Genomic DNA, 15,311 nt, shown 5'->3' with positions numbered 1-15,311 from the left:
CAACTGGCCCTGCCCTGTGCATGAATGAGCCACCTTTGCTCCCCAGAGCCCTTTTGGGTCAGGATGCTGAAGTAGAGCTGAGGTGGGCTTCCTGGCCCTATAGCAGGTGGTTAGAGGCAGCCGTGTAGCAGTGTGGAGATAAGGGTCTGGCAAGCTGCTGGATGCTGCGTGGGAAGCCAGGGAGGGCTGCTGCTGATGGCAAAGTACCTTGCTATCCCTTATGTGGCGTCGTTAAGAGAAGGATTTCCGAACCTCCATCTTCTGTCCAGCACAAGGACAACATTACGTTACAATGTAATTAGCCTTACTGAATGTATTTGTTTGTTAATCATGCTGAAATCCTGCACGCCACAGCTACATTCTACACAGTTTGAATATTTCATATTTTTCAGGATTTAGTTTAGCTTGGCTTTTCTTCTCTGCTTCCTAGCTAAGTCACTGAAGTATAAACATATCTATTTGTCTCTAAGGATATGATTCAAGAAAGCTGAGAGAGATAGCGCGCTCCAAAACACCAGATGCAGAAATGAAGTCAATACTCCTATTAGGTTGACCAATTTCATACTGCTTCTTTTCTGTTGTTTTTCTTGGGTTAGAAGATCATTTTCTGGTACAAAGTCCAATTTGTTCAATGGATTCTGTTATTCTCTCAATGTTCCTTTGCAGATCCCAGCTTTAAAAAAAAAAAGTGTATTCTGAAGTAATGAATGTATTCACATGCTTGATTCACTGCAAGTCAGTGACTGAAGGCTTAAATTTTGAGAAATGGTACTTGCGAAATAATCTAAAACCTTGAAAAATTTCTCCTCAATTTCTTATTCAAGATCTCCTGAAAGACTGCTAATAGACTGAGGGCCACATGTACTCATTGACCTCAATTTTCAAGAGGTATACCTATGTACTAGACACTGAGGCAGACTGCTGCTAGGGTCCATGGCCACACAAAACTGGCTATAACTACCATAAAAGCACAACCTGTCAACCCAGGTCCAAGGTGCCTCACGTGCCTGTTAACGTTGTTCATCTTTGACCAAACCTATAGTTTGGTCTAACGCCTGGCTTCAGTGATGTAGGTTCTACCTCGTACTGCAAAAGGCACAGGGAGAGTAAATTACCAACAGTCTCTATAGGTATAGGTATGTAGCTGTACTTTTTATTATTCTGCAGAAGCTCACTTAAAGAATTGGCTGCACATAGCAATTGCTGAGTGTGAAGACTGCTTTTAGGCAGTTAGATCATAGTCTTGGATGACTGCTATTTTTCTCTGTTTATCCTTGAGTAAGTAGCTCTTAATTCCTCTTCTGGATAATGTATGATTAAGTTTGCTGGGATTACTGATAATTACTGCTTGGAGCACAGTCAGAATCCTCTTCCTACTGCCTTACCTTGAATTCTACCTCTTTCTCTATGTTATCTAAGAAGTCCGCTTCTTGCATTTTGGGGCCTCTGCTAGGCAGGCAACACTGTATGCATCAGCATGCCATCATGTTTATCCCCTTTGCTCAGTCATTAGCAGCAGGATACCATCCATTTCTTTCATCCTGCTGCTATTTTTCCCTTCAGCACTGCCTTTTATATAAATAACATACTTCCTGACCTTTCCCAAAGATGTCCTCAGCCTGCTGTGTTTGTCTCTAGTTAGCTCAAAGCACGCTGAAGCGGTCTGAGCAGCAGAGTCTGAGTCCTTTCTTTTGTTGTTGTTTTTTTTTTTTTTTTTTAATACGCAGTACAATGAGATTTATATATAAAGTGGGATATTAACAAGACAGATCTTGATTCCTTGGCTGTAAAATGATCAACTTGCTTAGTGCCCTGGATTGACAGTAATGTCACTAAAAGCCAGGGAGCTCAGATGCTGCCTTTGAGTTGATCTAGACTGTGAAATAAAATAATCCTCACTGAGGGTGAAAGCAAGTTTGGGTTATTTTCTGGTTGACTTGGCTGCTTGTATTTGACATAAAAATGTAATGGCTGTCACTTAAAATGTCTCCATGATTTTGTGGCCAGAAATTGTCTTCTCATGTTACTAATGGAAACAGTAAGGCAAGTCCGATAGGGCATCATAAGCTGTTTGGGGCTACCCTGTCATCTGCTTGAGCATATTGGGGATGGAGGTGCAACACAGCTATAGGCAAAGCAGCTTCTGCTCTGTACAGCCCAATTATATGGGATTTTTTGGGGATGGTGAGCACTTGCTATGACAAGGAGGCTGATGTGGACATCAAGCTGTCACTCACTAGGCTGAAGACTCAGCCATCCAGCACAAAGTTTCGAGTGGTGTAGGCATAAAAAATGCTTGCAGCAGGTCCACTTGTGACATGCCTCCTACCTTGGTGAAAAACTGCACCTCTGGGGTCTTGTGTGACACTTGGTGCAAACAAAGGCTTTGCATCCTGAGTCTTTGCACTCAGTGTGCAGAAGGGACGCGTTCTCCTGACTTGCAGTGAGTTAATGTCAGATTCATTTCCTTTTGCTGGAAAATGGCATGGTGATACCATAATCAAAATATGTGGTAGACTTTGTATTGCCACTTTTTTCTGTACTTCTTCCATTTCTCTTTTCCTCAAAGCAGGATTTTTACTGCTAGATACTGTACGAATCGCACATTCTATATTTAGCTGTTAAAGAGTTGTCATGTGAGGGTTTGGTGAACTACTTTGTCTCTATTGGGAGACAGCCCTAGCATGCAAGCCTAGAAGCTGGAGATCTGGGAGTGCCACCAGTCTACCTGCTGTTGTATTCCATCAGTTCATATTGCTTGTTGGCTAACAGCAGAGGCTTTTTTCTGGTGTAAAGCATTTAATTTTTATCGAGCCACTGCAGCCAAACTGTGATACAGTTTTTTACTTTGGGTACTACACTAGGCTCATGCTTTGAAAGACATTATAACAACTCTGTCGCATTGTAATTCCCCCCCAAAATCTGTTCCTTATTCTTCAGACAATCTCACTGTCATCTGTAGATTACTCATGGGGTCATTTATTGCTCAGATTAAGTGAGGGTGGCAGAATCTGGCATCAGCAATATCTTTCTCTCTGCAGTATACACAATGGAAAAGCCAGCGGATGTGGCTTGAAGAGATGCACTATTAATTCTGAGCACGTGAAGGAACTGGCTTCAGACAGCACTTGTATTTCTTGGCAGCAGAGGACAAGCTGTAGGTGTGACAGCCATGGATGCAGGGGCTGAGGTTAAGGCTGCAGATTTCCGCGTGGGCAATGCCATCCCATCACAAGTTTCTGGGGGAGCAGCATGGCATTAGTCAGCTGGGCTGCAGGTGTTTAAGCCTAAACAGACACTCAGAGCTAATTAAATAATCTAATTATAAAAGTCTGAAAGAAGCTGTTCCTTTCTCCACTGACTGATGTGACAGAAGAACTACATACAAATGGAAAGGTGTCTTGGGCCAGAATCTAATTTTATTTGTCAGGGGATATTTGGGGCAATTCAGATGGCTTCAGTGAAAGGTACTCAGGGATCAGCACAACTGAAATCAAAATCCAAGCCATGAGCCACCCACTCTTGCATGGCTCTTTGCTCTGACTCAGAGCTGTTTTGGGTCTCTCCTGCACTGATGGCACCCATTTTCACACGTGGATAACTTGATGACAGGCCAAGGGCAGAGACTCCCTCTGATGTGCCCGACAGTGCTTTAGGGACATGCAACTTGTTTAGCTAGACCATGCCGGACACCTGGAAAGAACCCATGATACATTGATGCATCTTGCCCCCATGTTTCCAGCAGCAAAGCCAATGTCCTTGGTAAGCGGGTAGCTTTAATCAGACATAAACAGAAAATACTGCTTGCAGTCTACATCTTGCATTTAGAAGAAATGAGATTTTTAAAACAAGCAAACAAAGTACCTCATAACCCTACAGTTCAAGCTGAGAAACTTCCTGCTTATACTGCTTAGAAGGTGGCTGGCTTTCAGAAGTAGTTTTCCGAGACTTTGATCAATTTAGAGACTTAAGACAGTGACTGCTTTTAGCACCCAATATGTGTGTGTGGTGGTTTTGAGCTTCCTGCTTGCTGATGACTGGATGCATTGCAAAAAAATTTTGGTAAGTGGAACAACTTCATGCAGCAAGGCTTTCAATAGATCCAGGGAGATATGCATGGAGAAAGATGTCACTGTGGCCCAAGCTCTCGTGACAGTGACAGCAGGAGGAGGTGGGAGGATGCTGTGTTTTTTCTGTCTTAAGTCCAGACTCTGACTAACCCTGTGTGGGTTCTGGTATCCAAGTCTGGACTGTCCTCAGTCCCAGCTGGGTACGTGGCGTATCTTCTTTCCAGCAGCATGGACTGGGGGAGGGAAGAAGAGCACAGAGTGTGACTGGGATTGGAGTTTGGCCCTTAAACAGCTTTATTAAACTGTGGGAAAGTGATAGGGTTGCCAACCAGACAAGCAAAGAAACTACTGAAAGTTCATCACACTAAACACCTCCTCCATTTCAAAGTAAAAGAAAGCCTTTGTGTTGGAAACCCCATTCTCCTGACCAAAATAGAATTGCAGCCTCCACTTCTGGGTCTTTTTCAGGTACTTACATATTAGATGTTATGAATATACATAGGAAATTTTTGCCACAATATCTGTAGACCTATTTTCATTAATCCATGCATCCATAGGCATATTGAAGTTCAGGGTTGACCCCAGTGTATCTGTGGTTCTGGGTTTTCCATCTGATGTGGTTTTGAAAAATACTAGTAAATCCTTGCAGAAATCTTTTTTTTTCTAACCACAGCTCATGGATATTCTCCAGGCAGAAATGTAAAAGTTGCTCTAAATTCCTCCTCCTGCTTTCTATTAGAGATTGGTTGATCCTTCTTGGTTTACCTTGCATTTGAGCTATGGTGTTGGGACAAGGCTGTTCTACATACACATAATCAAGTCCTTTCACCGAAGTTTCCTACGGCATCTCTCAACGTAGATTAACAGTGGCCAGTTCAGGAACAACCCACATGCAGCAGTTGCGGGTAGCGAACAAGATGTTAAACATCTACAAAGAGAATCACAGGTCTGACTGAAGTCTTGTTAAGTCTCTCTTAGTCTCCCATTCTGATTTTGTCCACTTAAATTTCCCTGAAGAGGGAGTATTGGCTTTCCAGAAGAGAAGAAACATTGACTACTTGCTGAGCAACAGCTGAAAGCTATCGTTTTTAATCTTGCATTTTTTTTATATTGGATGCTTACACTGGAAGACACATTTTTTTCACTATAAACTGTTTCCATTTTGCTTTGTAGAGCAAATGAAATGATTAAAGCAGGAGCTATTCCCAGTTTACAATCAATTCTTCAAGACAGTAATAATAATTGACCTCAGGTTAGTCTCTCCATATATTGTATTTGAAACCATGCAAGTTGCAAACAAGCATAGCCAGATTGTCCCCAAAACATATTCTCCAAGAGAGAAAATTACGTCAGGTCTGAGCAAGGCATGGATGGATACTTGCTTTGGTTCTTAAATGTTAGTGTGCTGAAGTGAAACCAAGCAATTGTGTCCCATATGTGCACAGTATAATGTTTTGCTAGTCATTAACGAGAAAAGTATTATGGTTAATCTGAGGCTTTCCTAAAGCCTTTTTTTTGGCAATAACACTATGAAAGGGAGCAGCTGAAATAATAATAAAACTTTATACTCACAGGGAACTTTCATCTGGGAATATCAAAATAATTTATAAGCTTAGTTAAATCTATCTTGCTATTTTTCTAGGTTACTATTTTCCTGTGGCAATTGGTAAGCAAGAAATTTTATCCTGGTTTAGCAGAAGGGTGAACTGGGGCACAGAAAGGGTGAGCAACTCGTGCAGGTTTACTGCAGCAGGTAACAGGGGTTTAGCCAAGATTCATGCTCAAGAGAGGTGGGTTTTGCATTGCCCTACTCATGACAGGATTGGGTTACTTTCTGATTTCTGACAGTAAGGGGTTGTGCTGCTGAGAGCCTTTCCACATCAACACCATGTATCCTGGTCCTAAGAATTTGCTTCCAGGTACAGGTAGCTGCCTGCTTCTATCTTTGTTTCAGTCATTTCCAAGGGTCACTCAGTAAGTCTACCTTAGATGCTTGAGCTGCTCTTTCTCGCACCTAAGAATTGGGCTCTGCAGCGGGCACTTCCCATCCAGCATGATGCCCAGCTGGGAGAGTTAGGAGAGCACCCATGTGACAGACTCCCAAAGAGCTGCATCGACTGGGTTGGCAGAGATGCTTCTGCTAAAGCCATGAAGCATCATCCTTTTTCCTAATAAACATCCCAAGGTGCCTGGAGCACAACAACCCTTCAGTTAGAAATGGTGAAGGTCCGCTTCACGATGTGAAGTCCATGAAGACATGAAGAAAGCATGAAATCTTCTGGTCAGTTGAAGATAAGGCTACTTTACTATGTTTGTATTTTGAAGCTCCCAAAAATCCAGGGAGTCTGTCGGCCACTTTGAAGAGACACTTGCTTTCAAGACATAGGGGGTGTCTCTCATCCGTGTAATCTTCAGGTGTCATTTTTGAAACAAGCTGACTCCTTGCTACAAAGAGCTCATTTCTGTCTGGAACTGCAAATACATCTTCTTTAACACGAAGATATTTTCAAAGGCTATAAATCAAACAACTATTTCCCTCATTAAAGGAGGAATTGCACATCTTTCATGGCATGGGTTTTGTAAAAGCACAAGGATACTCCTTGCACTATCCCCAGGTCTCTGTGAACAGTCTGGACTGGATCTGAAGCAGAATAAGCATTGTGTGCTGTTAAAAGACACATTTTCTGCTTCTGCTGATTTCTGCTGCCCACGTGAAATCTAATTGGCAACAAATTTTACAATAAATTTCCAGGCAGGTGCCAATGTGTGGTCCTATGGATACTTGAGCGAAGATCAAGAACTCTACTAGCTTTCCATATGCTGGGCAGACAAGGTTTAAAGGAATGAATTAAGAGGGGGAGGAAAAAAAAAAGTACCACTGCATTGTAGCTCCTTATCAGTAATACAATATAATTTTATTTACTGACAGAGGTTCTGATGGTATTTTGAAAGGTGCCCTTTTTCTCTCCGGGATAGAACATACAAAGATTATTGGTAGGCAGATCAGAGATTTTTTTCATCCTGCCTTGTTCGTTTTGTTTCACTGTCTCACCTCACCTTAACTGACCTTAATTGGTGTGCTATTGCCACAATCTATAGCTGAGATTTTTAGATAGGAGGTTTGGCTTAAACAGTGAAATCTGAGGCTTGAGAAACCTTATGGATCATGGGAATGTCTATGGAGCATCAGCCCTTTTGCAGGACCAATGACCTCATTGTTCAGTTAAGGAGCACTGAAAGCAAGCGCCTCTGGACATCTGGGTTTAGGCCCTGTGCCCCCAGAAATTTGGGAGTTCTGGAAACAAAAATACCTTTTGTTTAGATAGGATGTTGACTCAAAATTCTGGCCTCCCCCCCTTACTCCATTGCTAAGAAGGCAAATCATGTAACAGAATAGTATATACTCAGCTACACCCTGGGTTTTATTTCTTTTCTATTATTTTTATTTTTACTAGTGATTGTTTCATTAACATAACTAGATGTACAGAGCCCAATGTCATTAACAGGTTCCAAAAAAAAAAAAAAGGGAAAATCACAGGCATCAAGCAGATTTCCTGGCAATCTTGACCATGAATGAAATCCAACTTCAAATATACCCCCCATGCAAACATATGTACAGAAGTCTTAAGCAGTTTGGTTGAAGAGATTCCAGCCCAGGACATTTTATTAACCTCCACATAACTGAATGTGTTTCAGCTCTGCACATGTTTTGATTTGTAACTGCTCAAAGAAACCAACTGTGCATGCATCTCAAATGCCTGGCTGAAGTATTTTGTGAAAATGAATGATCAAAAGCAGGTCAGACATCTTTGTCTTGCTTGAACATGTTCAAAATCAGAATAATTCTCAGCATCTGGTCAACTTTAGTAATGTTTTTGTCTTGGTTTCTTAAGTCTCTGTAGAGAAACATAATAATCTGTGACATGTTTTATGAATCCAAGGACATTTTTTTCAATCACCTGTCTAGACATGTACATGCACAAATAAGTTGCTAGTTATTTCAAGACATGCATAAAACACTAAAAAACCAACGTACTGAAAAAAAAAAAAGTCCTTTTATTGGTTGCTACCTGCTTGAAGAGTTAATTAATGAGGTATGAAACCGAAATGCTATGTTAAGATAGTAAAAGGAAAATTCTCACGCAACATGAGTAATGCAGAGCCTCACCCTTCAGTAGCTGAGGCAGGGTTTTGGTCTGATGGTTGTGCTGGGGATGTTTGCAATAAGAATATCATTATAGTTCGTCTTTTCTTCAGCAGTTGATTGTAACAGTGAAAGACAGAAATGTAGAAACGTCATCTTTGGACTGTTTACCACATTTTATTCTTTTAAAGAGTATTCAGCCAGTTTACTAATAGTTTTGTGGTCGTAGATCACAGCTTTGCAATCTCCTTGAGTGTAGAAGTTCTCTCCAGTGTAAGGGGGAAATGTACCTTCAGTGGTCTCAGGAAGAAGCTAATTAAAAGCATATTTTCAAATGAGAAATGTCACTTTAAATCTGAAAGCTTTCATATGTCTTTGATTCTGTGACCATTAATTGTTTTCCCTTGAAATCTGTTATAATTTATGGGAAATCATCATTCTGCTGTAGAATGACATGAAACTGGGATTTTGTAATCCTTCTGAGCACTGTTAAAATTATTTCCCACAATTGTTATTTCCTTTAGGACCACAAAGTGTCCTTATTATCATTGTGTCCTATATACATACCAATTGTCTATAATAAATTGACTGGTTGGCAATCAATGCCTTTTATGGGAATTTTTGGGGGGTTTAGCTGTAGTCTCACCTTTCACATGGCTGATATACCTCAATCATATTTTTGACCTATGTATATTTCTGTCTATGTGTATATATGTGTATATATGCACATACCTGTGGGGATAATTTTTGGTTTTGTGGACTCTGAGTGTGAGGTAAAACTAATTACTTCCAATGTTTCCTTAGACTCAAATGTTTTAAAAGTTTATGGTACTTCAAAAGTGGCTCACATTTGGTTTCTGTTTTGGATAAGGTTTTGAGCCAAATTATTTTTTCCCTTTCAGCCCTCAACCTGCTTGCATAATATCTGAGTAATAAAGAAGAGATCACTGAGGGTTTCACTCTCTAAGACGAATGAAATTCCAGACATAAGGTAATTGAAGAGCCTTGCTCTTCATTGTCTTTTCAGAGGGAGCTGGAGTGATCCGTAGGAGAGGTACTAGTAGGATTAATGCTGTGCTCCCTGCAAGGTTCTAGTGTAATGCTAACGTTATTTTTAGGGCATCGTTATTGATATTGGCTAGCATTACTCAGAGCCTTTAATCAAAAGGAAGAAGTGATAAAGACATCTTTATGATACGCCCATAAGCGATAAGCATGAGGAATATGGAAAAAGATTAAAGACATAATATCTTGGCCTCAGAGAAAAGGGTCTTTGTCCTGTTAAAAATAAAGCTGGCCAGATGTGCTCATTTAGGCATGGCAGCCCTTATTTTCTCATCGAGCCCACCTCTGGATAGACTTTTAAAATCTAAACCTTAATTTTGACAATTTTCTTTGAGATCCCATAACACTTGTTGCACTGCTGCACTGAGCTGTGCAAGGCACTTAGGTTTGTGCCACTTTTCTGCAAGCAAATAGTCAAAGTATGCTGGCAATTAAATATATGCTTAAATTCCTTACTGAATCAGGCAGGGTATTGCGTGGCACATTTTTTACCTTAATGAGCAGAGCAGTTCCTGTCTGTGAACTGCTTCTCAGTTGTATGACAGCGAGGCAGGCTGACTAAAAAACACAGCTGTAGGTGCAATTGTGCTAGTGGGAATTACTTAAACTACATACCTATTGCTCTGAAAGTGCCTGCAGATAAATAAAATAAAGGCAGGGAGGAGAGGAAAAGCAGGCTTCTAGTTTCGATGTAGGATAATCCTGCATCTCTCTGAGAGCTCTGGGGTTCAGCAGGGCCTGTTCTCCTCCATCCAGAGCTGCTTGCTGTTGCTCTCCAGCTCATGTTAAACATCAAAGCCACCCACTCAGAAGGATGCCACTGATGCACAAGGTCTTCCTTCAGCCCATTAAACAGCCTGTCTTCATCTGAACTCGCTCACCATGCCTTTGTTGACCTATAGGGGTGAGCAACTGAGTGTGCTGTCATTGGAAGTCAATGACAGACATAAAATACCAACTGTCCACCTGCCCCTGCAGCATGTATCCATGGGAATCATGTACACTTGCTGCTGTTTGAGGATGGGCTTTGTCAGAAGCGATGGCATCTGCCAGGGAATCCTGCATTTTAGAAGTTAAAAGTTCACGTGGTTGACAGTGCTCTCCTACTTTGGGGTCAGGCACAGTTTGTGGGAGCATTTTCTCATTAGATTTTACAGTCCAGAATGGACTGAATGCAGCAGCCTAGAGGACTGCAGAGAAGTTAGAATGGGGTTTTAGTGGGAATATTTGCATACAGCTGTGTGCTCTGGAATGAACAAGCATTTTCCATTCATTCTGGCAGTTGACCATGTAGGTTCCTAATTTAAAACAAGGAGGAAGCAGGGGAAAGACATAAGAACCATGTAACAGGACAGAAAAAAGCTTCTGGACATTTCCTAAAATGAGACCTTCAGTTATAGATGAGGCACTTATTCCATCACTGTGACTTCATTAAATTGGTAGTCAGTAAATTCACATCCCTTTCTGCATTTTTTTTCAGCAGATTTTTTTTTCAGCTTTAGAATATATATTGTTAATGTAAATGTTGTTTCCCTGTTTTCTTTATGCCACTGATTGCTGCCTTTGAATTTACTTCAGGGGATGTAGGTCTCTTTCAAATGTCTTAGAGTAGAGCTGTTTTCTTGTCTATCTGGAAACATTACTGGCTTTTGCTGGGAGAATGTAATGGAAGAAGAGTTGCTTGGGCTTTATGAGCTCCTAAAAAATAATTTGGTTACAGTTAAGTGGAAACACTTTTAATGCTTTCTAATAGTTCTCATCCTGGATGGAAGTTATCACTGTTGACAGAAAACCTCAGGGGGTGGAGAAGATAGTAAGTAGTCTTCCAAGGTGAAGGATTGTGTGTGTTTCCAGCCATCTGGAAGTTCAGAAACTGATAATTTATCTTCAAAGCAGAGGATTTGTCTTCAAAAAGGAAAAGTCACATAGCTGCATCACACTTTGCCTACCTGTTGAAATCCTATCTTGTTCCTTAGGATTATGCAGAGAAGAGGCAAGGAGATGATTTTATGAAATCCTTCAGCATTCCTTCGTAAATGATGGTGGAGAATCTGGTGGTGGTCTGGGATGCCATGGATCATGCTGATTCTTATGATTTAGCCCTGAAGGAATGCCACTGGTGTGCTTCAGATCCCCTCCCACCCCCCAGAATGTGCCATGGTGCCACAGCCTTCTCCCAGCCCTGGGACATGGTGAGCAAAATGCATCCTTTGCTGCATGGCAGGTTGCATGGTGGGCTGTGCCTCTGGCTGTGCTTCTGAGTGATGGTTCACAAGGCGGGGGAAAAACAAAGCACGTGTAGAGCTATCATGCACCTATATCCAGTAATTGGTCTGATTTTTTTCACACTGCTCTGTTGTTAGGAACTGGGGTGACTAAAGATGAATAATATCTTTAGTGGTCATTAAAGTACAGTAGAAATCTCCTAAGGGACAGATGAAGATCATCTGGCCTCTGCTGCCTAATGACCCTTTTCCTGGAGAGTGTCAAACTGAATTTGTAGTTGTGTCTCTTTGTTTAGACATTAGCTTTCAATTTATTACTTAAGGGACTCAGCCCCAAATTGGAGATAGGTCACTATTTGCCCTTTTTTAATGGTAAACTGCGCTGTGCACACAAACGTGTCAGAAACAGCTGAGGGTAAGTTGCTTTCTAGTCCTCCAGCAGCCCATCATTTTATGTTGGTGTCATTTGATTAACATAAGGTGTCACTGATCACAGCAATTAGACAAAAATGCCACTATTTCTTAAAAACTCAGCAGGTTGTTACTGCTGTGCTATGGCAGTAGGACGGAGAAATCCCAGCTCTGGAGCCATGGCTCCCAGTGCTTGGAGCAGAGGGGATCTGGTCTCCTAGAGAGACAGTAGACTTCCTCCATAAAAGTCTGGGCAGGGTTCCTTAGGGCTTGTGTTGACCCAAGTCAAAATCTAGCTCAGGGTTAGGCACAGGTGAATAAACCATGTCCTCTGGAGACACAGCAATGCTATTTCCAAGTCCTGGTAGGCTTCCTTAGTACTCGGGGCATCAACAGACAATAATATAAATCTATCCAGTAGTTTCTTCCCTTTACAGGTTCTACATACCTCATAAATTTTTGTTAAATGTATACTATTCTAACCATCTAGTAGTGGATTGCACCCACAAAAATGATATTCTTGGTTTATGATATGTTGCTATAATATTCTTGGTTTATGATCTGTGTAGATTAGCATCCTCCAGTTAGTTCTTAGCGTCTTTCTCCATCACTTGGTGAAATGGAGCTGCACATATGTGTTTGGAGAAAGCCATGTGGGAATGAAAGCATCCAAGCATCTAAACATGCTGATGTTACAGCATGCAGAATGGGGATGAAGGACCTAAATAAACCTCCTCACATCCTGTAGGTAACAGACAGCATATATTATCCTACACATTCAGTATTCTCCAGTGGAGTTACGGGTTTTCTGGCTGATACATGATTTCCTGTGTTGTACAAAAGATTACAATAGATGATCAAGACAAAACCATGCTGGCAGACTTTCATTCAGTGCTAGGGTATTCATTCTGATGTGTAACCATCTCCTGAAAGTGACCTTCTGCACTTATCTAAGTCACAGCCACCATTTTGTTCCACCGTTTTTGTAAATGCATTTTTATTCCTTGAGCACGTGTAAGAGTGATACCATTCCACAGTCAGAAAGATTTTAGGGTTGGGGTTCTCTTCAGCCTTCTTGTATTTACTTGTTTGTTTCTTTATAACATCATGTTTCTCCTTGGAAATATGTTTGGCTACACAGGAAGAGTATACATTGCAATTTATTCTTCCTGACCTTTTGTGAATCTAAAATAAACTGCTTCTTGGAAAGAAACCAGAGGCTCTCCTCTGTGTTCCCTTCAAACAGATCTGGCCTTAAATTGTTTCTATTGGAGACAGCAGGAGCTTCTCTTGAAGTCGATGAAAAAGGAAGCGGGACAGAGTAAAATTTTCCATCACTGACTTTTTATTTATTTATTTTCCAATAGTCAGATACTCTTTGAAAAGATTCTGAATTTTTTTCAGACATCTCTTTTCTTACTGCTGCTGATCCCAACTGGCTACTTTGACTGTCACACCCTATCCACTCAACCTTTTTGTTGCTTTAACTGAGTATAGAGTTCCCCCTGTTCCCAATGTATGTTTTTTCACTATGCTGGAGCCCTGAAATGGCTGATGCTATTCTCTCTATTACATAGCCAGAAGGGATGAGAAGTTGTGCACAGATCGCTCTTGTTCAGATGACCACAGTGAAGCACGTCCCAAGAACAGCGTTGACTTGCAGCCTGTGCTTCTCAGGTGGGTTGCTAGAGCATGGAGATTGAGGTGGAGACGGTGCAGGCACAGAATTCCCAATAGGCTCTGTTGTCTTTTCATTTGCATCTGATCTCAGCTCCAGCTTTTCCTGAGGAGTTTATTTTGTTTAGGAGAGAAAGTCAGCTGACCTAAGTAGATAACTTCTTGCTTTTGCAGACAGGAGGTGTGTGTTAGCAAGAAGGAGACTAGTTCTGTCGGGCAATGACCATAACGTTCTCCATCTTAACTATGTGCATCTGTGTTATGCAAGAGGCTTTGGATTGTGCAAGGTACTCAAAAATTGCTTTCTAAAATTAGTAAGTAATGAACCATCCTGAGCATTGTTGGAAAAAACAATGCAGTTGGAGGAGATCAGGAAAGGTTCCTTTTTGACAATTATTTTTAACAATGTGATACGTTTTAGCTGAAAGTTGAGGAACAGCTAGGGGCAAAGGGAGAAACATCCCTCCCTGTGGTTAACCTTGCTCGGAAAGTGTGAATCACTGAACTAAATAAAGTTCGTAAAAGATGCTTTGAAAATACTATGCTACGCCCTATAATTCAGTCAAGAATGAAGGAGGAGGGAAAAGAAAACATCAAAAGTCCCTGCTAATTTTTATATAATTTCCTGGCACATTTGTTTCTTCTTCCCCCCCCCCCCCCCCCCCCTCCCCAAATTTTCCCCATTATCAACCATAATCCTTTTTCTGTTTTGTTTTAACATTTTGTTTTTGTATTTTTATCCATTTCATTTTGTGAGGCTGGTAACATAACCTTAACAGCAACCTTGCTGTCCACAACCAACAGTGAAGAGAAATGCCAAGAGAGTCCTGTTAGGATTGGAGGACAACAAAGACAGGGTGTTTGGTTTTTGTTTGGTTGGTTTTTTACATTTTTATTAGGACCTCATGATGTACACATGAAAAATTAATTTCAGAACATGAACTGCTCTTCAGATGGCGCCATTTAAATCTGGAGAATGTTAACATTCCTGCTGCATGACAAAGGTCCACCACCCCCTGTGTTGATACTCATCCTGCTCAGAGGCAATAACATCTAAGGATGAACAGAGGCCATGGCACCAAATCCTGCTTGAAGGCTACTTTCACAGATTTATCTTGGGATTTTCTAGCATTCTATGTCGGGGGCAGTTTGCCCTTCAGGGCTTGGCTGCATGGCTCTCGCTGTTTGCAGGGCTCCAGCTGTTTCATTAATGTTTAGATGTATGGGGCAGGAAAGTGCCTGCCCCAAAAGGTATAAAAATGAAAGTTTCAGCACTGTTTAACAACCACCATTGTAGCCAGGTGGCGTTGAAGGTGAAAAACCACAAACAGTTTGTATGGACGAACCCACCCCCAGGTTCCCCCTCGTGATGGTAGGCGTGGGGTGCTGGTGGTGGCATGTGGTGATGGGGTGGCAGCAGGCCACCGTGGGGTGCTTGTGTAGCACCCTGAGCCTGCTGGCGGCTGAGCACTGCATTCATGGGGTGTGAAACCCATCCCTCAGTCTGCATGGTGTTAGGGTTCATTCAGTGGGAGTTTAACAGGGAAAGCATATGTGATTTGTTTAACATCCCTTAGTGAATGGAAGCTAGGTTGGAGGGGCTGGGACCCGGGGTGCTGCAGCCCTCTTGGAGAGGTACAGGAGAGCAGACAGGGCCACGAAACCAGCTTGTCATCTGCTTTTCCCTCTCTGCTTTGCTGATTAACCCTTTGCTCCTCC

General features: G+C 41.6%; 1 long non-coding RNA gene across 1 annotated transcript; it reads left to right on the top strand.

Moving 5' to 3' along the window:
• Positions 1-13,494: 13,494 nt before the first annotated feature.
• LOC121066471 lies at positions 13,495-14,943 on the top strand. The gene is made up of 3 exons (XR_005817791.1): positions 13,495-13,592; positions 14,350-14,449; positions 14,527-14,943. It is a non-coding gene; the product is annotated as an uncharacterized LOC121066471 (long non-coding RNA).
• Positions 14,944-15,311: the final 368 nt, after the last annotated feature.

Source organism: Cygnus olor, chromosome 2 (assembly GCF_009769625.2).
Source record: "Cygnus olor isolate bCygOlo1 chromosome 2, bCygOlo1.pri.v2, whole genome shotgun sequence".
Classification (NCBI taxonomy): domain Eukaryota; kingdom Metazoa; phylum Chordata; class Aves; order Anseriformes; family Anatidae; genus Cygnus; species Cygnus olor.
The sequence above is the reverse complement of the archived record's forward strand: the minus strand, read 5'-3'. Positions and strand labels throughout refer to the sequence as shown.